The sequence below is a fragment of the Oncorhynchus keta genome, chromosome 21 (genome assembly GCF_023373465.1).
Source record: "Oncorhynchus keta strain PuntledgeMale-10-30-2019 chromosome 21, Oket_V2, whole genome shotgun sequence".
In the NCBI taxonomy this organism is placed as follows: domain Eukaryota; kingdom Metazoa; phylum Chordata; class Actinopteri; order Salmoniformes; family Salmonidae; genus Oncorhynchus; species Oncorhynchus keta.
In genome coordinates, this window is record NC_068441.1 from 55,602,146 (window position 1) to 55,627,206 (window position 25,061).

The following is a 25,061-nucleotide window of genomic DNA, read 5'->3' on the forward strand; positions in this document are numbered from 1 at the left end:
GTTGTAAATGAGAACTTGTTCTAAACTGTCCTACCTGGTTGAATAAATGTGAAATAAACCGCCTTAGCTTTCAGCAAATCTGTCAGAGGAGCGACTACGGTAGAGAAGTTCCTACAGAAACTACGGTAATAACCAATCATTCCCAAGAAGCACATCAGTTCCTATTTAGTAGTTGGCGGTGGAAAAGCATCAATAGCTATCACTTTAGCCCGAACAGGACACACTTCACCCTGCCCAACCACCTTACCAAGGTACACAACGGTCGCCTGAGCCAAACAATCTCACACGTTAGCCAGATCCTGCCTCACAGATAAACAGATAAACAACCCAACCAGACCGGAGACAATCTGCATCCAGGCGACAACCCTTCAAACAAGGAAACCCTTCAATACAGACCGAGACAGATGAAACCCATCACCTCCCAAGTATCTGCAAGTACAGACCGGAGACACCCTATCAGGTCGTTCACAGATAAACAGATAAACAACCCTGAGAACAAGTACAGACCGGAGACAACCCTGTTCAGGTGCGTTACGAAACCCATCACCGAAGTACAGACCGGAGACAACCTGATCAGGTGCGTTAACCCGAAGTACAGACCTGAGACAACCCTGTTCAGGTGCGTTACGCAAGCCGAAACCCGGAGACAACTCCTGAGACAATCAGGTGCACTGAGCACAAGTACAGACCGGAGACAACCCTGATCAGGTGCGTTACGCAAGCCGAAACCCATCACCGAGTACAAGTACAGACCGGAGACAACCCTGATCAGGTGCGTTACGCAAGCCGAAACCCATAACCGAAGTACAGACCTGAGACAACCCTGATCAGGTGCGTTACGCAAGCCGAAACCCATCACCGAAGTACAGACCGGAGACAACCCTGATCAGGTGCGTTACGCAAGCCGAAACCCATAACCGAAGTACAGATCTGAGAGTGTAATAAAGGCAGGGATTTCACGTTCCCTACTCGTCAGTGGCACCTGCCAATAGCCCTTTAACAGTTCAAACTTCACAAGACCCCCACTTGTCACAACCAGACTCACAGACTTAGCCGCTCAGACCTGATTAACGCAGTCCTCCATCCGAGGAAGAGGAAATTAATCTGGGTTTGTGACATTGTTTACCTTATGGTAGTCCGTACAAAATCTGTTTGTCCCATCCGGTTTACTGACCAAGATACAGGGAGAAGCCCAGCTGGAGAAAGAAGGCTCTGCAATATCACCATCCAGCATGTACCTGATCTCGGCATCCAGACAACTCTGTTTTTCTGGAGAAACTCTATAGAACCGCGGACGGATGGGGTCAACATTCCCAACGTCAATATTGTGTTCTATTAAGTTTGTAGGTATATCAGAAAGCAAAACTGGAAAACTCAGAATCAGACCGAACAACTCATCTTTCCTATAAGCAGGTAGATGAGCGAGAAGGCTATCCAAAAGATCCTGTTTCTATTCATTTTTCAATCTACCCTGCAGTACGCAATCTTCTGCACCAGGGATCTCCTCCTTACTATGCACGGACCTAGCATGACAAGAAGAACCCAGCAATGTAACAGTACCGGCCAAAAGAACAGGTTTACCATCCTCTGGGGACTCCCACTCTTCGGGCCCCAAAGGCAACGTGGATAATAGGATTTTGGCAGATTTTTACATGGGACAGTTGTTGCGCTTTCCTCCGTTCTGGAGGAGCAACTAGATAGTTTTGCTCAGTGTACACTGGTGCACAACTGTATATGGACCTTGAAACTTTGCTTGAAAAGGAGAACCAACCATTTGCAGCCGAGCAAGAATCTGGTCACCTGGACTAAAGTGACGATGCTCAGCTCGCTGATCAAATATTCCTGTCATCCTCCCCTGGGAAGATGATAGCTTCTCTTTAGCAGTCGTCGCGGGAAATCACACACAGAAGATAACAGGGACTGAGGTGGCTCGGGAGACTTCCATACATCCTGGAGCACCGCTAGAAGCCCATGCACACTATGTCCGTACACCAGGTAATTTGGACTGAAACTCCGTGCTCTCTTGTGAAACCTCGCTGGTGGCTAACAGTAACCATGGCAACCCGCACTCCTAATCCTTATCCATGTCCGTACAATTATCTCTCAACAAAGACTTAAGTGTTTGATGGAAATGCTCTAGCGCTACTTGACTCTTTCGCATGATATAAAAACACAGACACGGAGACAAACACACAGGGAAACCCAGGCTACCTAAGTATGATTCTCAATCAGAGACAACTAATGACATCTGCCTCTGATTGAGAACCATACTAGGCCGAAACATAGAAATCCCCAAATCATAGAAAAACAAACATAGACTGCCCACCCCAACTCATGCCCTGACCATACTAAATAATGACAAAACAAAGGAAATAAAGGTCAGAACGTGACAACTACCATTCTTAGAGCGAGGCAGAGGGCCAACACAGTCAATAATCAGATACTCAAAACGTTGGCTGAGGACTAGGAAACAACGGTACTGGCTTAATAACGTGATTAGGTTTACCCCGTTAATTGACAGTTGTGACAGGTTGATGAACGCAGAAACATCCCACTTTAACCAAAAATAAATGTCTCAGTATGCGACTGTAGGTTCTCTTCACGCCCAGCTGTCCAGCAACATCGTTGTGGGAGGTTTGTAACGCCAACTCACAAAACATAACTGGTACCACAACCTGACTAATAGCCTCCCCTACAAAACAACAAGGCACTCGGCTTCCTCTTCAGGACATCCTGGAGAACATAGCCGTGGGCGAACATCTCCCAACAGTTCCACGGGCACAGTTTGACCACGCAACTCTTCTAATGTGGGGTCAGCCCGTAACGGATCACAGGAAAAGTAGTGACAGATTTCTTTGTAACATCGTTAGCCGGCTGTTAAGATAACTCTTGCGCAAACTCAACTGTTAATCAGCCCTTTTTAAAAAATTCTAAATCGGTAAGCCTCAGGAACCAATTTATAAAGCTTTAACACAGCCATTTTAACCTCTCTGCGCACCGAACCTGTTAGCGGGACTAAATTCGACAACATACGGTGACCGCTACATAAATAGTCATATTAAACATTCATGAAAATACAAGTGTCTCACATGTTTCGAAAGCCTTGTGAATCTTACTAATGCAACTGCGTTGTCAGATTCAAAAAAGGATTTACTGCGAAAGATTACGATGCGATTATCTGAAGATAGAGCCTCATATAAAACAACTATTTCAACCAGCACAGGCGTGTAACAAAATCACAAACTGCAATAAAATAAATCGTTTACCTTTGACGATCTTCCTCTGTTTGCAATTCCAATGCTCGTTGTTACACAATGAATGATCTTTTGTTTGTTAAAATCCGTTTTTATAGCCTAACACGAAACATTTTGTGAACCGCTTGTGTCGTGAATTCCGTCTCATTCCATTTTCAACGACACATTCGATGTAAATACACTAAACGGGACTTTTCCAGTCATGTTTGGTTTAATTGCAATCAACTGGTTTGTTTGTAACACAACCAAACCTGATGGGTCATTTCGCAGGACGTATTGACTGAAAGAAACCGATTTGAAGACAAGAAGTAATGACATCATTGTGCACCAATGATATGACCAGTGTTTCGTTGATTGACTGTATTTTAACCCAATGACCGCTGATCGTCTTGAAATGTAGCTGGTTAGATAGCCAATGAGCTGAGGTAAACGGCAATATGTAATGTTTATGAGTTGGAAGACCAACCCATGTAGCAAACTCCGGCGTAAAGAGGTTAATTCACCATTGAAGATTCATACCGGAAGGAGCCACGCATGTTACGCACAGCGTTGTTTTGGTAAAGCGCATCTTCAGCTGTTTATATATCAATCAGTATGGCGACTAGGTCAGGGAATGCTAAATCTAAGTCTAGATATACAGATGTACACACAATTTTAGAAGAAATCGATCGGGAAAGTGAGACAGAGATTGTTGGAGGAGGATTAATTTAGGGATTCCAAAATGGAGGAATATTTTTTGAACGGAGAGGACATCGTTTTGGACTGGTAAGTTCTTCTCATGCTAATGCCGTTGTTTGAATATAATATAAAATATGAAATAGCCTATTTGAGGCTGTTGAGGGGAGGGCAGGCCCACAACAATGGCCAAAGTGAAATGGAGACAGTAGATACAGCTGGTCTGTCATAATATAATAGAGACAGTAGATCTAGCTGAAATGTCATAATATAAAATAGACAGTAGATCTAGCAGGTCTGTAATAATACAGTATATTCAACCTTATGTTCCCTGTACTCTATATATATCTGTTTGTTATACCTGTTGATACAGGGCTCATATATGAAACTATTCCATTTTTTTCTTCCTCTTTTGCAGCCAGTATTTGTACTTGCACATCCTCATCTGCACACATGTCACTCCAGTGTAAATGCTCAATTGTAATTACTTCGCCACTATTGGCCTATTTGTTGTCTTCCCTCCTTACTTCATTTGCACAAACTGTACGCATATCTTTCTATTGTGTTATTGACTGTACGTTTGTTTATCCCATGTGTAACTGTTGTTTGTGTCGCACTGCTTTGCTTTATCTTGGTCCAGGTCGCAGTTGTAAATGAGAACTTGTTCTCACCTGGCCTACCTGGTTAAATAAAGGAGAAATAAAAAATAAAACAAAAATGATGAAAATTACTGGTTAAATAAAGGTAAAATAAAACATAAATAAAATGTTTTTAAAAAATCATGCTCTCGCTGGAATAGAAGCAGTTATTTCTGTTGTTCAAAAGAAAGACTACTAAGGCTAACAGACAAAGCAGGCCATTGCCCTACACCCAAACAAGGGCAAACCCTGGGGAAATGGCTGAGGCAAAAGGCTGCCCCAGTGGAACAAACTTTAAGTATACCCCTCTCCATCAGATTGTATACCCTCTCCATCAGATTGGCCAGATATCAACCTAACCGTATTTTTTAAACTAGTGTCACTAATTTAAACATGGTAGTGATCAGCGATCTTCAACAGCCCTTCTTCAGTACATAATTCTAAAAGTTCCTGATGGAACGAGAATGAACTACTTCCCCTCTGCTGAGCACACCAGACCATAACAAGAGAAAACGCCAATCACACTGGGCACTACAGGAGATAGATGAGATACATAAGGAGCTTCCCCAAATCCTACAATAACTCAACCCTAGTCTTCGTGGAGACAATTACGCACTGTAGCCCACTGGCATGGAAAAACCCTCCAGCACGCTGGAGGATTCCCACCAGCCATGGATGTGCCCCCGCGACAACTGCTCCACCACACAAAAACAACAAAATAACCATGCCCAACATGTTCCAAAGTGGAACACGTCGCTAAGCTTAACAGGGGAAAGAAAGGCTATAGCTCCGGGTAGCAAATGGCACTACCCTACCCAAATCTCCCACTAAGGTACACAGCCGATTGTACTCACCTCCTCGGACCGACGGCCTAACAGCGAGTAGAGCAAGAGTTTCCAGCCTGGGCAGAGGCCTGGAAACTAACCAATGTTCCTCTCCAAGGCAGCACACAACCAACTCTCCACCGCAGGGGCAAGTTTACCAAACCCCGCAACTCAAAACAAAAAGATGCAAACAAAACACCTGGAGTTTTCTCCCAAACAAAATACACTCATCAGGTAACTTAACCAAGTTCTACTTTACTGGACAACCAAAATCACAGATCCGTCTCTACGGCACGATACCGAACACTTATAGGACTATGCAGTGAATACCAAACAAAGCACATCCCAATTAGTGTCAACCCATCATTATTATTCCCCACTTGACACGAACCGACTCGTAAGCCTGTAACAAAAACGCAGAGACCAGGTAATAGCAAAAATATATCTATTAACTCATACACCTCCGCTGTCTTCAACCAGGATCTCAGCGATCACTGTATCCGCTACGGATCCGCAGTCAAACGACCACCCCTCATCACTGTCAAACACTTCCTAAAACACTTCTGCGAGCAGGCCTTTCTAATCGACCTGGCCCAGGTATCCTGGAAGGATATTGACCTCATACCGTCAGTTGAGGATGCCTGGTCATTCTTTAAAAGTAACTTCCTCGCCATCTTAGATAAGCATGCTTCGTTCAAAAAATGCAGAACTAAGAACAGATATAGCCCTTGGTTCACTCCAGACCTGACTGCCCTCGACCAGCACAAAAACATCCTGTGGCGGACTGCAATAGCATCGAACAGTCCCCGTGATAAGCAACTATTCAGGGAAGTCAGGAACCAATACATGCAGTCAGTCAGGAAAGCAAAGGCCAGCTTCTTCAGGCAGAAGTTTGCATCCTGTAGCTCTCACTCCAAAATGTTCTGGGACACTGTAAAGTCCATGGAGAATAAGAGCACCTCCTCCCAGCTGCCCACTGCACTGAGGCCAGGTAACACGGTCACCACCGATAAATCCATGATAATCGAAAACTTCAACAAGCATTTCTCAACGGCTGGCCATGCCTTCCTCCTGGCTACTCCAACCTCGGCCAACAGCTCCGCTCCCACCGCAGCTACTCGCCCAAGCCTCCCCTGCTTCTCCTTTACACAAATCCAGGTAGCAGATGATCTGAAAGAGCTGCAAAACCTGGACCCGTACAAATAAGCTGGGCTTGACAATCTGGACCCTCTATTTCTGAAACTATCCGCCGCCATTGTCGCAACCCCTATTACCAGCCTGTTCAACCTCTCTTTCATATCGTCTGAGATCCCCAAGGACTGGAAAGCTGCCGCGGTCATCCCCCTCTTCAAAGGGGGAGACACCCTGGACCCAAACTGTTACAGACCTATATCCATCCTGCCCTACCTATCTAAGGTCTTCGAAAGCCAAGTCAACAAACAGATCACTGACTATCTCGAATCCCACCGTACCTTCTCCGCTGTGCAATCTAGTTTCCGAGCCGGTCACGGGTGCACCTCAGCCACGCTCAAGGTACTAAACGATATCATAACCGCCATTGATAAAAGACAGTACTGTGCAGCCGTCTTCATCAACCTGGCCAAGGCTTTCGACTCTGTCAATCACCATATTCTTATCGGTAGACTGAGTAGCCTCGATTTTTCTAATGACTGCCTTGCCTAGATCACCAACTACTTTGCAGACAGAGTTCAGTGTGTCCAATTGGAGGGCATGTTGTCCGGTCCTCTGGCAGTCTCTATGCGGGTGCCACAGAGTTCAATTCTCGGGCCGACTCTTTTCTCTGTATATACAGTGGGGCAAAAAAGTATTTAGTCAGCCACCAATTGTGCAAGTTCTCCCACTTAAAAAGATGAGGCCTGTAATTTTCATCATAGGTACACTTCAACTATGACAGACAAAATGAGAAAAGAAATCCAGAAAATCACATTGTAGGATTTTTAATGAATTTATTTGCAAATTATGGTGGAAAATAAGTATTTGGTCACCTACAAACAAGCAAGATCTCTGGCTCTCACAGACCTGTAACTTCTTTTTTACGAGGCTCCTCTGTCCTCCACTTGTTACCTGTATTAATGGCACATGTTTGAACTTGCTATCAGTATAAAAGACACCTGTCCACAACCTCAAACAGTCACACTCCAAACTCCACTACGACCAAGACCAAAGAGCTGTCAAAGGACACCAGAAACAAAATTGTAGACCTGCACCAGACTGGGAAGACTGAATCTGCAATAGGTAAGCAGCATGGTTTGAAGAAATCAACTGTGGGAGCAATTATTAGGAAATGGAAGACATACAAGACCACTGATAATCTCCCTCGATCTGGGGCTCCACGCAAGATCTCACCCCGTGGGGTCAAAATGATCACAAGAACAGTGAGCAAAAATCCCAGAACCACACGGAGGGACCTAGTGAATGACCTGCAGAGAGCTGGAACCAAAGTAACAAAGCCTACCATCAGTAACACACTACGCCGCCAGGGACTCAAATCCTGCAGTGCCAGACGTGTCCCCTTGCTTAAAGCCAGTACATGTCCAGGCCCGTCTGAAGTTTGCTAGAGAGCATTTGAATGATCCAGAAGAAGATTGGGAGAATGTCATATGGTCAGATGAAACCAAAATATAACTTTTTGATAAAAACTCAACTCGTCGTGTTTGGAGGACAAAGAATGCTGAGTTGCATCCAAAGAACACCATACCTACTGTGAAGCATGGGGGTGGAAACATCATGCTTTGGGGCTGTTTTTCTGCAAAGGGACCAGGACGACTGATCCGTGTAAAGGAAAGAATGAATGGGGCCACGTATTGTGAGATTTTGAGTGAAAACCTCCTTCCATCAGCAAGGGCATTGAAGATGAAACGTGGCTGGGTCTTTCAGCATGTCAATGATCCCAAACACACCGCCCGGGCAACGAAGGAGTGGCTTCTTAAGAAGCATTTCAAGGTCCTGGAGTGGCCAAGCCAGTCTCCAGATCTCAACCCCATAGAAAATCTTTGGAGGGAGTTGAAAGTCCATGTTGCCCAGCAACAGCCCCAAAACGTCACTGCTCTAGAGGAGATCTGCATGGAGGAATGGGCCAAAATACCAGCAACAGTGTGTGAAGACTTACAGAAAACGTTTGACCTCTGTCATTGCCAACAAAGGGTATATAACAAAGTATTGAGATAAACTTTTGTTATTGACCAAATACTTATTTTCCACCATAAATTTGCAAATAAATTCATAAAAAATCCTACAATGTGATTTTCTGGATTTTCTTTCTCATTTTGTCTGTCATAGTTGAAGTGTACCTATGATGAAAATTACAGGCCTCTCTCATCTTTTTAAGTGGGAGAACTTGCCCCACTGTATATGTACCAGACAGGAACAGGATATGGACCTACTTCTTATTGTATCAGCTCTTGCTGCGGGCGATTCCCTGATCCACCTCTATGCAGACGACACCATTCTGTATACTTCTGGCCCTTCCTTGGACACTGTGCTATCTAACCTCCAAACACGCTTCAATGCCATACAACACTCCTTCCGTGGCCTCCAACTGCTCTTAAATGCTAGTAAAATCAAATGCATGCTTTTTAATCGTTCGCTGCCTACACCCGCACGCCCGACTAGCATCACCACCCTGGACGGTTCCGACCTAGAATATGTGGACATCTATAAGTACCTAGGTGTCTGGCTAGACTGTAAACTCTCCTTCCAGACTCATATCAAACATCTCCAATCCAAAATCAAATCTAGAATCGGCTTTCTATTTCGCAACAAAGCATCCTTCACTCACGCCGCCAAACTTACCCTAGTAAAACTGATTATCCTACCGATCCTCGACTTCGGCGATGTCATCTACAAAATTGCTTCCAATACTCTATTCAGCAAACTGGATGCAGTTTATCACAGTGCCATCCGTTTTGTCACTAAAGCACCTTATACCACCCACCACTGCGACCTGTATGCTCTAGTCGGCTGGCCCTCGCTACATATTCGTCGCCAGACCCACTGGCTCCAGGTCATCTACAAGTCCATGCTAGGTAAAGCTCTGCCTTATCTCAGTTCACTGGTCACGATGGCAACACTCACCCGTAGCACACGCTCCAGCAGGTGTATCTCACTGATCATCCCTAAAGCCAACACCTCATTTGGCCACCTTTCCTTCCAGTTCTCTGCTGCCTGTGACTGGAATGAATTGCAAAAATCGTTGAAGTTGGAGACTTTTACCTCCCTCACCAACTTTAAACATCTGCTATCTGAGCAGCTAACCGATCGCTGCAGCTGTACATAGTCCATCGGTAAATAGCCCACCCAATTTACCTACCTCATCCCCATACTGTTTTTATTTATTTACTTTTCTGCTCTTTTGCACACCAGTATCTCTACCTGCACATGACCATCTGATCATTTATCACTCCAGTGTTAATCTGCTAAATTGTAATTATTCGCCTACCTCCTCATGCCTTTTGCACACAATGTATATAGACTCTTTTTTTCTCTACTGTGTTATTGACTTGTTTATTGTTTACTCCATGTGTAACTCTGTGTTGTTGTTTGTGTCACACTGCTATGCTTTATCTTGGCCAGGTCGCAGTTGTAAATGAGAACTTGTTCTCAACTAGCCTACCTGGTTAAATAAAGGTGTTCTCAACTGGCCTACCTGGTTAAATAAAGGTGTTCTCAACTAGCCTACCTGGTAAAATAAAGGTGTTCTCAACTGACCTACCTGGTTAAATAAAGGTGTTCTCAACTGGCCTACCTGGTAAAATAAAGGTGTTCTCAACTGGCCTACCTGGTTAAATAAAGTTGTTCTCAACTAGCCTACCTGGTAAAATAAAGGTGTTCTCAACTGGCCTACCTGGTTAAATAAAGGTGTTCTCAACTGGCCTACCTGGTTAAATAAAGGTGTTCTCAACTGGCCTACCTGGTTAAATAAAGTTGTTCTCAACTGGCCTACCTGGTTAAATAAAGGTGTTCTCAACTGGCCTAACTGGTTAAATAAAGGTGAATATATATATATATTGTGTGTAGTCAGTAGTGTAAGTGAGTGGTTGTGTGCATAGATGGTGATAATGAGGGGTGTTGAGAGGTGCCAAAACAAACAAGCCTAGGTGTGTCCCATTTTGCTGACGATACTTCCGGCTCTGCCCACCGACACCCTACTGAGGAAAACAAAGAGCAAAGAGACAGAGTTCGGCAGATGGAGTGGGAAGATCATCACAGCTTCCAACTGTGTGGCAACAGTTTGGGGTAGGGCCTTTCCTAATTCAGCACAATGCCCCCGTACACAAAACGAGGTCTGTACAGAAATGGTTTGTCGCGATCGGTGTGGAAGAACTTGACTAGCCTGCACCAAGCCCTGCCCTCAACTCCATTGAACACCTTTGGGATTAATTGTAACGCCGACTGCGAACCAGGCCTAATCGCCTAACATCTGTGCCTGACTTCACTAATGCTCTTGTGGTCACAACTCTTGTGGTCTTGTGGTCACAGCAATGTTCCAACATCTAGTGAAAAGCCTTCCCAGACTTGTGGAGGTTGTTGGGGTGGCAAGGTAGCCTAGTGGTTAGAGTGTTGGACTAAAACCTGGAAGGTTGCAAGTTCAAACCCCCAAGCTGACAAGGTACAAATCTGTCTTTCTGCCCCTGAACAGGCAGTTAACCCGCCGTCATTGAAAATAAGAATTTGTTCTTAACTGACTTGCCTAGTTAAATAAAGGTAAAATTAAATAGCAACTCCATATTAATGCCCATTATTTTTGGAATGAGATGTTCGACTAGTATACTTGTCCACATACTTTTAGTCATGTAGTGTATCTTAGATCGCAGAACACATTCTCTTGGGGCACTGTCATTAGAATAACACGTGCGATTGGCAACAGTTTTCCATCCTCTTTGGATTGGCTTCCGAAAATATTCGAGTTCCGTTACGTCTGACTGAAGTATCCAATGAAAATTGCATCTAAAAACATCTGGCCAATACGATGAGAGTGGGCGGGACATCGTCCAGAAAGCAATAGTTCTTTGGTGTCAGTCAGTAGCTTAACAATTATTGTCTTAGCTTCAGAACTTGTGTGTGTTAGCCTGGCAAAGTTGCTGGAGTTAATAAACTATATAGATTCATTTGCCTACAACGTACAGTTCTGTTATGGAACTGGACAAAATGGACGAGAACGACTGGAAATACCACGGAGAGGGCAACAAAAGCCTAGTGGTTTCTAATGTCCAGGTGAGCTAGCTAATGTTAGGTCAGTAAGCTAAAATCTTGGTAGCTAGCATATGCTACTAACTAGCTAAGTAGCTAATATATTAGCTCGCTGGTCAGGTTGTCTGGCATCGTCCAGGTCTGTAAAAGCAAAAAGTGGGAAGTAAAATATTGTTTATTTTACTTGTCACTAGATTGTTTGCCTAGTAGTCGACTGATTTAATGTGGGTTTTTTTTTCTCTCTACCCACATCAGTTGCTAGCTACCAAATATCAAGCTAGCGTCGTAGCTAACGTTAGCCACATTTAGTGCCTTGGAAATCAAACGAGCAATGTATTTACGGTAGCAAGCAAGCTAGCTAGCTAACTTTAACCTTGCTGAGTTATCACATGGGTTCCAGCAGATGACTCTCACTCCACCTTTTTAAATATATATTTAGGTACCTTCTTTAAAATTATTTCCCATGCTGATATTTTTCAACACTCTTCCTATCCAGCACGCCAGAGTCCTTCGGCTCCTGAAGTATTCTACAGAAGATGCCGAAAACTCGCATAAGGTTAGAAAATCTTTTCCCTAATCCCCCCCACCCCCATAACAATTACAACCATAAACTGTCAGATCTTGGTTTGTTAACAAAAGATATGCTCCTAAATCGAAATGTCTTAAGAATTGGTTTATTCTGTGAATCGTTTAGTGTATTTTTATTATGATTAATCAACAACTCAATCCAACTCCCTGTATTGGTTTGTGTTTCCATGTGATAATTTAAAAGGAATTTGGGGGGATTTCGTTTTTGGAAATCAACATTTGGGTGAGCAAGGCAAGGCGGAGTAACGTTACGTTGTCACCACATTCTGATCTTTGGTCATTTTTTTGTTGTATTTTTCCTCACTAAAGGTTAGGATTATGGGAGGGGTTAGCTGATCCCAGATCTGTCCATTTACTTGTGTAAGGCACTCAAAGGTCCAGTTTAGGATGAATGGCTTTCATTGACTGCTTGTATCAACCAAGCGAGTGAAGGCACAAACACAAGTATCCCGTCATTGCATTTACACAGAGCTCTGAAAACATGAACATGATTGTCCCAGAAACCTAATTTCTCTTGACGATCTGTTTCTTCTCTTCCAGACAACAGAACAAGCTTTTCGCCACATACAGAACATAGTTGACTATAGTCAAAATGTCATGAAGCCACTGCTGGGGGAGAAATTCGTCCACAATGGAGTAAGACATTATATATATTCTGTGCTAACCATGTTGTTGTAAATAGCATGGAACCTTTCCCCCAATATGTTATGAGGTTAACTGTTTGGTTAAAAAACAGTTATTTTGCCACATGTTACTAATAAAGTTAGCAAATCCAGTTGAAAGGTTATGGTCAGTTCTGTTCCCTGATACAGCTTTGTATGATAGTATATGCTATAGATACACCGATCAAAGCATTATTGTATGATAGTATATGCTTTTGATACATTTCAATCAATGCATTATTGTTTGTGTAGGAGGCTGTGAAGCTCCCCCTGGACTTTGTCCGACAGCTGTCATTGAAGGTTCAGCAGGAAAGACCAGGTACGTGTCGCCTTTTTAGTTGTCAGGGTTTGGCATCTTCAGGTTGTCATGAAATATGACACGTCACATTTCCTTGTGTTGTTGTGGAATACATCAGCAGACTAAGCTGTGGGGCGTGTGGACGTGTGCAGTTAGTGGTGACAGAATGCTATCTACAGGTAGTGGAATCTACAGTCTATGTGTCTTGTGTAATGGAACTCTAAATTGCTTTGTATTTATTTCGTCATTATGAGGAAAGGACTTCTTTATGACTATAGTTAAAACCTACACATCAACGGCCAGTTCCCAGACACGGGTGACCACAGTCGGGGATTGAAAATCAGTCTCCAAGGAGATTCTCTGTTGAAAGAGCTGTTTGGTTCAGAACTAGGCTCAATGTGTCTGGGGGGGGCCCAAATGTCTGTGACTGAAGTTGTCGTGAATGTGTTATAACAACCAATCTGTCTGTGTGTTTCATGGCAGAGTCTCGCTGTGACAAAGTGATGAATACGTTTAGTGGATGTGTTATAACAACCCATCTGTCTGTGTGTTCCATGTCATGGCAGAGTCTCGCTGTGACAAAGTGATGGATACGTTGAGTGGATGTGCCTTGTGTCTGCCTAACCTCACCCAGCTCTCCTCCTGCTGCTGCTGCTGCAGAGAACACAGACCTCCTCTCTGTATAGAGATTAAGGTACAGTCTCGGTCCTCTCCCTATAGAGATTAAGGTACAGTCTCGGTCCTCTCCCTATAGAGATTAAGGTACAGTCTCGGTCCTCTCCCTATAGAGATTAAGGTACAGTCTCGGTCCTCTCCCTATAGAGATTAAGGTACAGTCTCGGTCCTCTCCCTATAGAGATTAAGGTACAGTCTCGGTCCTCTCCCTATAGAGATTAAGGTACAGTCTCGGTCCTCTCCCTATAGAGATTAAGGTACAGTCTCGGTCCTCTCCCTATAGAGATTAAGGTACAGTCTCGGTCCTCTCCCTATAGAGATTAAGGTACAGTCTCGGTCCTCTCTGTATAGAGATTAAGGTACAGTCTCGGTCCTCTCCCTATAGAGATTAAGGTACAGTCTTCTCCCTATAGAGATTAAGGTACAGTCTCGGTCCTCACCCTATAGAGATTAAGGTACAGTCTCGGTCCTCTCCCTATAGAGATTAAGGTACAGTCTCGGTCCTCTCCCTATAGAGATTAAGGTACAGTCTCGGTCCTCTCCCTATAGAGATTAAGGTACAGTCTCGGTCCTCTCCCTATAGAGATTAAGGTACAGTCTCGGTCCTCTCCCTATAGAGATTAAGGTACAGTCTCGGTCCTCTCCGTATAGAGATTAAGGTACAGTCTCGGTCCTCTCCCTATAGAGATTAAGGTACAGTCTTTGGGCCCTGGTAAAAAGTAGCACGCACACACTACCGTTCAAAAGTTTGGGGTCACTTAGAAAGGTCCTTGTTTTTGTCCATTAAAATAACTTCAAAGACCAGCATCCCGGAGTTGCCTCTTCACAGTTTGACGTCGAGACTAGTGTTTTGCGGGTACTGTTTAATGAAGCTGCCAGTTGAGGACTTGTGAGGCGTCTGTTTCTCAAACTAGACTCTCTAATGTACTTCTCCTCTTGCTCAGTTGTTGACCGGGGCCTCCCACTCCTCTTTCTATTCTGGTTAGGGCCAGTTTACGCTGTTCTGTGAAGGGAGTAGTACACAGCGTTGTACGAGATCTTCAGTTTCTTGGCATTTTCTCGCATGGAATAGCCTTAATTTCTCAGAACAAGAATAGACTGACGAGTTTCAGAAGAAAGGTCTTTGTTTCTGGCCATTTTGAGCCAGTAATTGAACCCACAAATGCTGATGCTCCAGATACTCAACTAGTCTAAAGAAGGCCAGTTTTATTGCCTCTTTAATCAGGACAACAGTTTTCACCTGTACTAACATAATTGCAAAAGGGTTTTCTAATGATCAATTATCATTTTAAAATGGTAAACTGTGATTAGCTAACACAGCGTGCCATTGGAACATAGGAGTGATGGTTGCTGATAATGGGCCTCTGTACACCTGTAAAAATCAGCCATTTCCAGCTACAATAGTCATTTACAACATTAACAATGTCTACACTGTATTTCTGATCAATTTAATATTATTTTAATGGACACAAAAAAGAAGGTGCTTTTCTTTCAAACACAAGGACATTTCTCAGTGACCCAAAACTTTTGAGAGGGAGAGAGACCGACCATTTGGGATGGCCTCAGTCATCTCCCCATTTTATACATTTTTAAGGATGGAGCTATAGTTGTAGAAGAGTAGGAAGTTAAAGCTCATTGAGAAACACTGTAGAACCGGTTCTCAAAACCAATTTACATTCCTGGTTAAACAATGATTAAATAAACAGATTATGTAAACTTGACAAAAGTTTTTTTTAATTTTTTTTTTTAATATACAAATACACAGACCGTGAAAAGACATGTGATGACACTCCTTTTATAAGGACCTGGGTTATTGAATATAGGATTAAAGGAAAACTGAGTCAGAAGTCATGGGGGTTTTTGATGTCAAGCGATAAAGGGACAAGTGTGGTTATTTTTTTTAATTTTTTTTTTTAAGCTAAAATAAAGAACCGTGTTGTTGAATCCACTTAATCAAGTCAGCCACGGTGACTCACTTCTGGTCTCGTGTTTCACAGCCCAAATGTGGATTTCTGCCGTCCTCTAGACACGTTACGAAGGAAATCAAGAACCAGGTCTGCCGCTTCTGCATGCATCAACATTTTAAGGTGAGTTCACATTGTTTAGGGATCGACGTTGGAATAACCTGTCGTACTACATTAGTTTGATGACCTTAAGAGTTCTTCAATGAGAAATGACGTGTACATTGCCTAAACAAATAGAACAGAGCACACCTCTGCTTCACTTGACTGGTCCTTTTGACTATACCAGAGAATAGACTGGGGGCTAGGACATCTACCAGAGAATAGACTGGGGGCTAGGACATCTACCAGAGAATAGACTGGGGGCTAGGACATCTACCAGAGAATAGACTGGGGGCTAGGACATCTACCAGAGAATAGACTGGGGGCTAGGACATCTACCAGAGAATAGACTGGGGGCTAGGACATCTACTAGAGAATAGACTGGGGGCTAGGACATCTACCAGAGAATAGACTGGGGGCTAGGACATCTACCAGAGAATAGACTGGGGGCTAGGACATCTACTAGAGAATAGACTGGGGGCTAGGACATCTACCAGAGAATAGACTGGGGGCTAGGACATCTACCAGAGAATAGACTGGGGGCTAGGACATCTACCAGAGAATAGACTGGGGGCTAGGACATCTACCAGAGAATAGACTGGGGGCTAGGACATCTACCAGAGAATAGACTGGGGGCTAGGACATCTACCAGAGAATAGACTGGGGGCTAGGACATCTACCAGAGAATAGACTGGGGGCTAGGACATCTACTAGAGAATAGACTAGGGGTTAGGACATCTACCAGAGAATAGACTGGGGGCTAGGACATCTACCAGAGAATAGACTGGGGGTTAGGACATCTACTAGAGAATAGACTGGGGGCTAGGACATCTACCAGAGAATAGACTGGGGGCTAGGACATCTACCAGAGAATAGACTGGGGGCTAGGACATCTACCAGAGAATAGACTGGGGGCTAGGACATCTACCAGAGAATAGACTGGGGGCTAGGACATCTACCAGAGAATAGACTGGGGGCTAGGACATCTACCAGAGAATAGACTGGGGGCTAGGACATCTACTAGAGAATAGACTGGGGGCTAGGACATCTACCAGAGAATAGACTGGGGGCTAGGACATCTACCAGAGAATAGACTGGGGCTAGGACATCTACCAGAGAATAGACTGGGGGCTAGGACATCTACCAGAGAATAGACTGGGGGCTAGGACATCTACCAGAGAATAGACTGGGGGCTAGGACATCTACCAGAGAATAGACTGGGGCTAGGACATCTACCAGAGAATAGACTGGGGGTTAGGACATCTACCAGAGAATAGACTGGGGGTTAGGACATCTACCAGAGAATAGACTGGGGGCTAGGACATCTACCAGAGAATAGACTGGGGGCTAGGACATCTACCAGAGAATAGACTGGGGGTTAGGACATCTACCAGAGAATAGACTGGGGGCTAGGACATCTACCAGAGAATAGACTGGGGGCTAGGACATCTACCAGAGAATAGACTGGGGGCTAGGACATCTACTAGAGAATAGACTGGGGGCTAGGACATCTACCAGAGAATAGACTGGGGGCTAGGACATCTACTAGAGAATAGACTGGGGGCTAGGACATCTACTAGAGAATAGACTGGGGGCTAGGACATCTACCAGAGAATAGACTGGGGGCTAGGACATCTACTAGAGAATAGACTGGGGGTTAGGACATCTACTAGAGAATAGACTGGGGGCTAGGACATCTACCAGAGAATAGACTGGGGGCTAGGGCATCTACCAGAGAATAGACTGGGGGCTAGGACATCTACCAGAGAATAGACTGGGGGCTAGGACATCTACCAGAGAATAGACTGGGGGCTAGGACATCTATCAGAGAATAGACTGGGGGCTAGGACATCTACCAGAGAATAGACTGGGGGCTAGGACATCTACCAGAGAATAGACTGGGGGCTAGGACATCTACCAGAGAATAGACTGGGGGCTAGGACATCTACTAGAGAATAGACTGGGGGCTAGGACATCTACTAGAGAATAGACTGGGGGCTAGGACATCTACCAGAGAATAGACTGGGGGCTAGGACATCTACCAGAGAATAGACTGGGGGCTAGGACATCTACCAGAGAATAGACTGGGGGCTAGGACATCTACTAGGGGCTAGGACATTTGTTATTGTGAAAGTTGAGTGTTGTGATCAGTGTCTGCCCCTGGTGGTGAGACTGGATAACTGCACCCCGGGTGGAGACAAAACTGACTGAGTTTTGTGCTCTTCTCTCTCACTCAACAGTTGGCCCATGGAAAGTGGAAACGGCTGAGCCGGTACTGTCCCTTAGACCTGTTCTCTATCCTGGGTAAGTGACGGTACACGTCACCTGCCCAGTTATCAGCTCAATTCAAGGGGCTTTATATTGACGTGGGAAACATATTTACATTTACAAAACAAGTGAAATAGATGATAAACAAAAAAAGAACACAAAAGTGCACAAAATAATGAAGACCTTTCACATCATATGTATATATATATACAGTGTTGTAACGATGTGCAAATAGTTAAAGTACAAAAGGGAAAATAAATAAACATAAATATGGGTTGTATTTATGTCAGGGATAATGGTGTTTCGCTCTTCGACGTGGTTGACCTTTTCTTGTGGCAACAGGTCGCACATCTTGCTGCTGTGATTGTCACCATCTTGTGGTACACAGGGTATATCTACAGCCATTGATCTGACCATGCTCGTCTGTATATGATTCCACAGCATGTGGATGAAGTGCCATGTGTACTCAGCCTGAATCTCTCTCTCTCTGCTTATTAGGAACAAACAGAGAATGTCCCTAGCCATCAAGCACTTGATAGAGGAACCTCAAAACAACTTTAAAATCTTCAAGGTATGTATCTCTGCGGTATACCTGTCGTACCCATTCTGCAACAGTAGTCATCACGTTTCATTGCACAATTTATTATTTCACTCTGACCCTGTCTGTCTCTCTCCTGTCTGTCTCTCTCCTGTCTGTCTCTATCCAGACTGGATCTATCCTGTCTGGATCTACCCTGTCTGTCTCTCTCCTGTCTGTCTCTCTCCTGTCTGTCTCTCTCCTGTCTGTCTCTCTCCTGTCTGTCTCTATCCTGTCTGTCTCTATCCTGTCTGTCTCTATCCTGTCTGTCTCTATCCAGACTGGATCTATATCTGTCAGGGTTATTAACCCTGTCTGTCTCTATCCAGACTGGATCTATAGCTGTCAGGGTTATTAACCCTGTCTGTCTCTATCCTGTCTGTCTCTATCCTGTCTGTCTCTATCCTGTCTGTCTCTATCCTGACTGGATCTATAGCTGTCAGGTTTAATAACCCTGTCTGTCTCTATCCAGACTGGATCTATAGCTGTCAGGGTTATTAACCCTGTCTGTCTCTATCCAGACTGGATCTATAGCTGTCAGGGTTATTAAACCTGTCTGTCTCTATCCAGACTGGATCTATAGCTGTCAGGGTTAATAACCCTGTGTCTCTATCCAGACTGGATCTATAGCTGTCAGGGTTATTAACCCTGTCTGTCTCTATCCTGTCTGTCTCTATCCAGGGTGGATCTATAGCTGTCAGGGTTATTAACCCTGTCTGTCTCTATCCAGACTGGATCTATAGCTGTCAGGGTTAATAACCCTGTCTGTCTCTATCCAGACTGGATCTATAGCTGTCAGGGTTATTAACCCTGTCTGTCTCTCTCTCCTGTCTGTCTCTATCCAGACTGGATCTATAGCTGTCAGGGTTAATAACCCTGTCTGTCTCTATCCAGACTGGATCTATAGCTGTCAGGTTTAATAACCCTGTCTGTCTCTATCCAGACTGGATCTATAGCTGTCAGGGTTATTAACCCTGTCTGTCTCTATCCAGACTGGATCTATAGCTGTCAGGGTTATTAACCCTGTCTGTCTCTATCCAGACTGGATCTATAGCTGTCAGGGTTATTAACCCTGTCTGTCTCTATCCTGTCTGTCTCTATCCTGTCTCTATCTATCCTGTCTGTCTCTATCTATCCTGTCTGTCTCTATCTATCCTGTCTGTCTCTATCTATCCTGTCTGTCTCTATCCTGACTGGATCTATAGCTGTCAGGGTTATTAACCCTGTCTGTCTCTATCCAGGGTGGATCTATAGCTGTCAGGGTTAATAACCCTGTCTGTCTCTATCCAGACTGGATCTATAGCTGTCAGGGTTATTGACCCTGTCTGTCTCTATCCAGGGTGGATCTATAGCTGTCAGGGTTATTAACCCTGTCTGTCTCTATCCAGACTGGATCTATAGCTGTCAGGGTTATTAACCCCGTCTGTCTCTATCCAGACTGGATCTATAGCTGTCAGGGTTATTAACCCTGTCTGTCTCTATCCAGACTGGATCTATAGCTGTCAGGGTTATTAACCCTGTCTGTCTCTATCCAGACTGGATCTATAGCTGTCAGGGTTATTAACCCCGTCTGTCTCTATCCAGACTGGATCTATAGCTGTCAGGGTTATTAACCCCGTCTGTCTCTATCCAGACTGGATCTATAGCTGTCAGGGTTATTAACCCTGTCTGTCTCTATCCTGTCTGTCTCTATCCTGTCTGTCTCTATCCTGTCTCTATCTATCCTGTCTGTCTCTATCTATCCTGTCTGTCTCTATCTATCCTGTCTGTCTCTATCCTGACTGGATCTATAGCTGTCAGGGTTATTAACCCTGTCTGTCTCTATCCTGTCTGTCTCTATCCTGTCTGTCTCTATCCTGTCTGTCTCTATCCTGTCTGTCTCTATCCTGTCTGTCTCTATCTATCCTGTCTGTCTCTATCTATCCTGTCTGTCTCTATCTATCCTGTCTGTCTCTATCCTGACTGGATCTATAGCTGTCAGGGTTATTAACCCTGTCTGTCTCTATCCAGGGTGGATCTATAGCTGTCAGGGTTAATAACCCTGTCTGTCTCTATCCAGGGTGGATCTATAGCTGTCAGGGTTATTAACCCTGTCTGTCTCTATCCAGGTGGATCTATAGCTGTCAGGGTTATTAACCCTGTCTGTCTCTATCCAGACTGGATCTATAGCTGTCAGGGTTATTAACCCCGTCTGTCTCTATCCAGACTGGATCTATAGCTGTCAGGGTTATTAACCCTGTCTGTCTCTATCCAGACTGGATCTATAGCTGTCAGGGTTATTAACCCCGTCTCTCTATCCAGACTGGATCTATAGCTGTCAGGGTTATTAACCCCGTCTGTCTCTATCCAGACTGGATCTATAGCTGTCAGGGTTATTAACCCCGTCTGTCTCTATCCAGACTGGATCTATAGCTGTCAGGGTTATTAACCCTGTCTGTCTCTATCCAGACTGGATCTATAGCTGTCAGGGTTATTAACCCTGTCTGTCTCTATCCAGACTGGATCTATAGCTGTCAGGGTTATTAACCCTGTCTGTCTCTATCCAGACTGGATCTATAGCTGTCAGGGTTATTAACCCTGTCTGTCTCTATCCAGACTGGATCTATAGCTGTCAGGGTTATTAACCCCGTCTGTCTCTATCCAGACTGGATCTATAGCTGTCAGGGTTATTAACCCTGTCTGTCTCTATCCAGACTGGATCTATAGCTGTCAGGGTTATTAACCCTGTCTGTCTCTATCCAGACTGGATCTATAGCTGTCAGGGTTATTAACCCTGTCTGTCTCTATCCAGACTGGATCTATAGCTGTCAGGGTTATCAACCCTGTCTGTCTCTATCCAGACTGGATCTATAGCTGTCAGGGTTATTAACCCTGTCTCTCTATCCAGACTGGATCTATAGCTGTCAGGGTTATTAACCCTGTCTGTCTCTATCCAGACTGGATCTATAGCTGTCAGGGTTATTAACCCTGTCTGTCTCTATCCAGACTGGATCTATAGCTGTCAGGGTTAATAACCCTGTCTGTCTCTATCCAGACTGGATCTATAGCTGTCAGGGTTATTAACCCTGTCTGTCTCTATCCAGACTGGATCTATAGCTGTCAGGGGGTTATTAACCCTGTCTGTCTCTATCCAGACTGGATCTATAGCTGTCAGGGTTATTAACCCTGTCTGTCTCTATCCAGACTGGATCTATAGCTGTCAGGGTTATTAACCCTGTCTGTCTCTATCCAGACTGGATCTATAGCTGTCAGGGTTATTAACCCTGTCTGTCTCTATCCAGACTGGATCTATAGCTGTCAGGGTTATTAACCCTGTCTGTCTCTATCCAGACTGGATCTATAGCTGTCAGGGTTATTAACCCTGTCTGTCTCTATCCAGACTGGATCTATAGCTGTCAGGGTTAATAACCCTGTCTGTCTCTATCCAGACTGGATCTATAGCTGTCAGGGTTAATAACCCTGTCTGTCTCTATCCAGACTGGATCTATAGCTGTCAGGGTTAATAACCCTGTCTGTCTCTATCCAGACTGGATCTATAGCTGTCAGGGTTAATAACCCTGTCTGTCTCTATCCAGACTGGATCTATAGCTGTCAGGGTTATTAAACCTGTCTGTCTCTATCCAGACTGGATCTATAGCTGTCAGGGTTATTAACCCTGTCTGTCTCTATCCAGACTGGATCTATAGCTGTCAGGGTTATTAACCCTGTCTGTCTCTATCCAGACTGGATCTATAGCTGTCAGGGTTATTAACCCTGTCTGTCTCTATCCAGACTGGATCTATAGCTGTCAGGGTTAATAACCCTGTCCGTCTCTATCCAGGGTGGATCTATAGCTGTCAGGGTTATTAACCCTGTCTGTCTCTATCCAGACTGGATCTATAGCTGTCAGGGTTATTAAACCTGTCTGTCTCTATTCAAACTGGATCTATAGCTGTCAGGTTTAATAACCCTGTCTCTCTATCCTGTCTGTCTCTATCCAGACTGGATCTATAGCTGTCAGGTTTAATAACCCTGTCTGTCTCTATCCTGTCTGTCTCTATCCTGTCTGTCTCTATCCAGACTGGATCTATAGCTGTCAGGTTTAATAACCCTGTCTGTCTCTATCCAGACTGGATCTATAGCTGTCAGGTTTAATAACCCTGTCTCTCTCTCCTGTCTGTCTCTATCCAGACTGGATCTATAGCTGTCAGGGTTATTAACCCTGTCTGTCTCTATCCAGACTGGATCTATATCTGTCAGGTTTAATAACCCTGTCTCTCTATCCTGTCTGTCTCTATCCAGACTGGATCTATAGCTGTCAGGGTTATTAACCCTGTCTGTCTCTATCCAGACTGGATCTATATCTGTCAGGTTTAATAACCCTGTCTCTCTATCCTGTCTGTCTCTATCCAGACTGGATCTATAGCTGTCAGGGTTATTAACCCTGTCTGTCTCTATCCAGACTGGATCTATATCTGTCAGGTTTAATAACCCTGTCTGTCTGTCTCTATCCAGGGTGGATCTATAGCTGTCAGGTTTAATAAACCTGTCTGTCTCTCTCCTGTCTGTCTCTATCCTGGGTGGATCTATAGCTGTCAGGGTTATTAACCCTGTCTGTCTCTATCCAGGGTGGATCTATATCTGTCAGGTTTAATAACCCTGTCTGTCTCTCTATCCTGTCTGTCTCTATCCAGGGTGGATCTATAGCTGTCAGGGTTATTAACCCTGTCTGTCTCTATCCAGACTGGATCTATAGCTGTCAGGTTTAATAACCCTGTCTGTCTCTATCCTGTCTGTCTCTATCCAGGGTGGATCTATAGCTGTCAGGGTTATTAACCCTGTCTGTCTCTATCCAGACTGGATCTATATCTGTCAGGTTTAATAACCCTGTCTCTCTATCCTGTCTGTCTCTATCCAGGGTGGATCTATATCTGTCAGGGTTATTAACCCTGTCTCTCTCTCCTGTCTCTCTATCCAGGGTGGATCTATAGCTGTCAGGGTTATTAACCCTGTCTGTCTCTATCCAGACTGGATCTATAGCTGTCAGGGTTAATAACCCTGTCTGTCTCTATCCAGACTGGATCTATATCTGTCAGGTTTAATAACCCTGTCTCTCTATCCTGTCTGTCTCTATCCAGGGTGGATCTATAGCTGTCAGGGTTAATAACCCTGTCTGTCTCTATCCAGACTGGATCTATATCTGTCAGGTTTAATAACCCTGTCTCTCTATCCTGTCTGTCTCTATCCAGGGTGGATCTATAGCTGTCAGGGTTAATAACCCTGTCTGTCTCTATCCAGACTGGATCTATATCTGTCAGGTTTAATAACCCTGTCTCTCTCTCCTGTCTGTCTCTATCCAGGGTGGATCTATATCTGTCAGGTTTAATAACCCTGTCTCTCTATCCTGTCTGTCTCTATCCAGGGTGGATCTATAGCTGTCAGGGTTATTAACCCTGTCTGTCTCTATCCAGGGTGGATCTATAGCTGTCAGGGTTATTAAACCTGTCTCTCTATCCTGTCTGTCTCTATCCAGGGTGGATCTATATCTGTCAGGTTTAATAACCCTGTCTCTCTATCCTGTCTGTCTCTATCCAGGGTGGAGAGTGCATCTACAGCTGTAAGGATGATGCCGACGTGTTGCAGGACCTGGATGAATTGGCTCAGCATCTACGACCATACTTCCTCCCTAGTGGCAGCCTTATGAACGGACACCAGTCCAGTAAGGTTGGTATCCACATTATATCCTAAATGACACCCTGTATAGTGCACTACTATTGACCAAAGCCCTGAGGGGGCTCTCGAACTCAACTCTGGACCTCAAAGCCTGTTCACTCTGAATGCATTGAGTCACGCCAGGGTAAACCTACACGAAACACTTAAGTGTTTCTAAAATCGCCTATGGGGAGGGGGGGGGAACGATCGGAACCATTTCCCTGTTTTGACAGCTAGGTTTTATGGGTATTATGACACATCTGCTGTGGGGGTCAAACTCTGGACCTCAAAGCCTGATCCACTGCGTATTCATTGTTCCCCTCTAAAATCGGGGACTGAAATCAGGGACTGATTCAGAACAGAACCCCAGCAGTCTCTGTCCCTCGTAGGGTCAGAGTTGAATACCCCCTGACATAGGGAATAGGGTCCAATTCTTAATGATCAGGTAGAACAGAAACCCAGCAGTCTCCGTCCCTCGTAGGGTCAGATGTTGAATACCCCCTGACATAGGGAATAGGGTCCAATTCTTAATGATCAGGTAGAACAGAAACCCAGCAGTCTCCGTCCCTCGTAGGGTCAGAGTTGAATACCCCCTGACATAGGGAATAGGGTGCAATTTGGGTAGGGCTGTCCCCGAC

At 44.5% G+C, this 25,061-nt stretch overlaps 1 pseudogene; it reads left to right on the plus strand.

The window, feature by feature from the left end:
• The first annotated feature begins 11,387 nt into the window (after nucleotides 1–11,387).
• Nucleotides 11,388–25,061, plus strand: part of LOC118381719 (inositol-pentakisphosphate 2-kinase-like) — a 28,196-nt pseudogene continuing 14,522 nt past the window's right edge.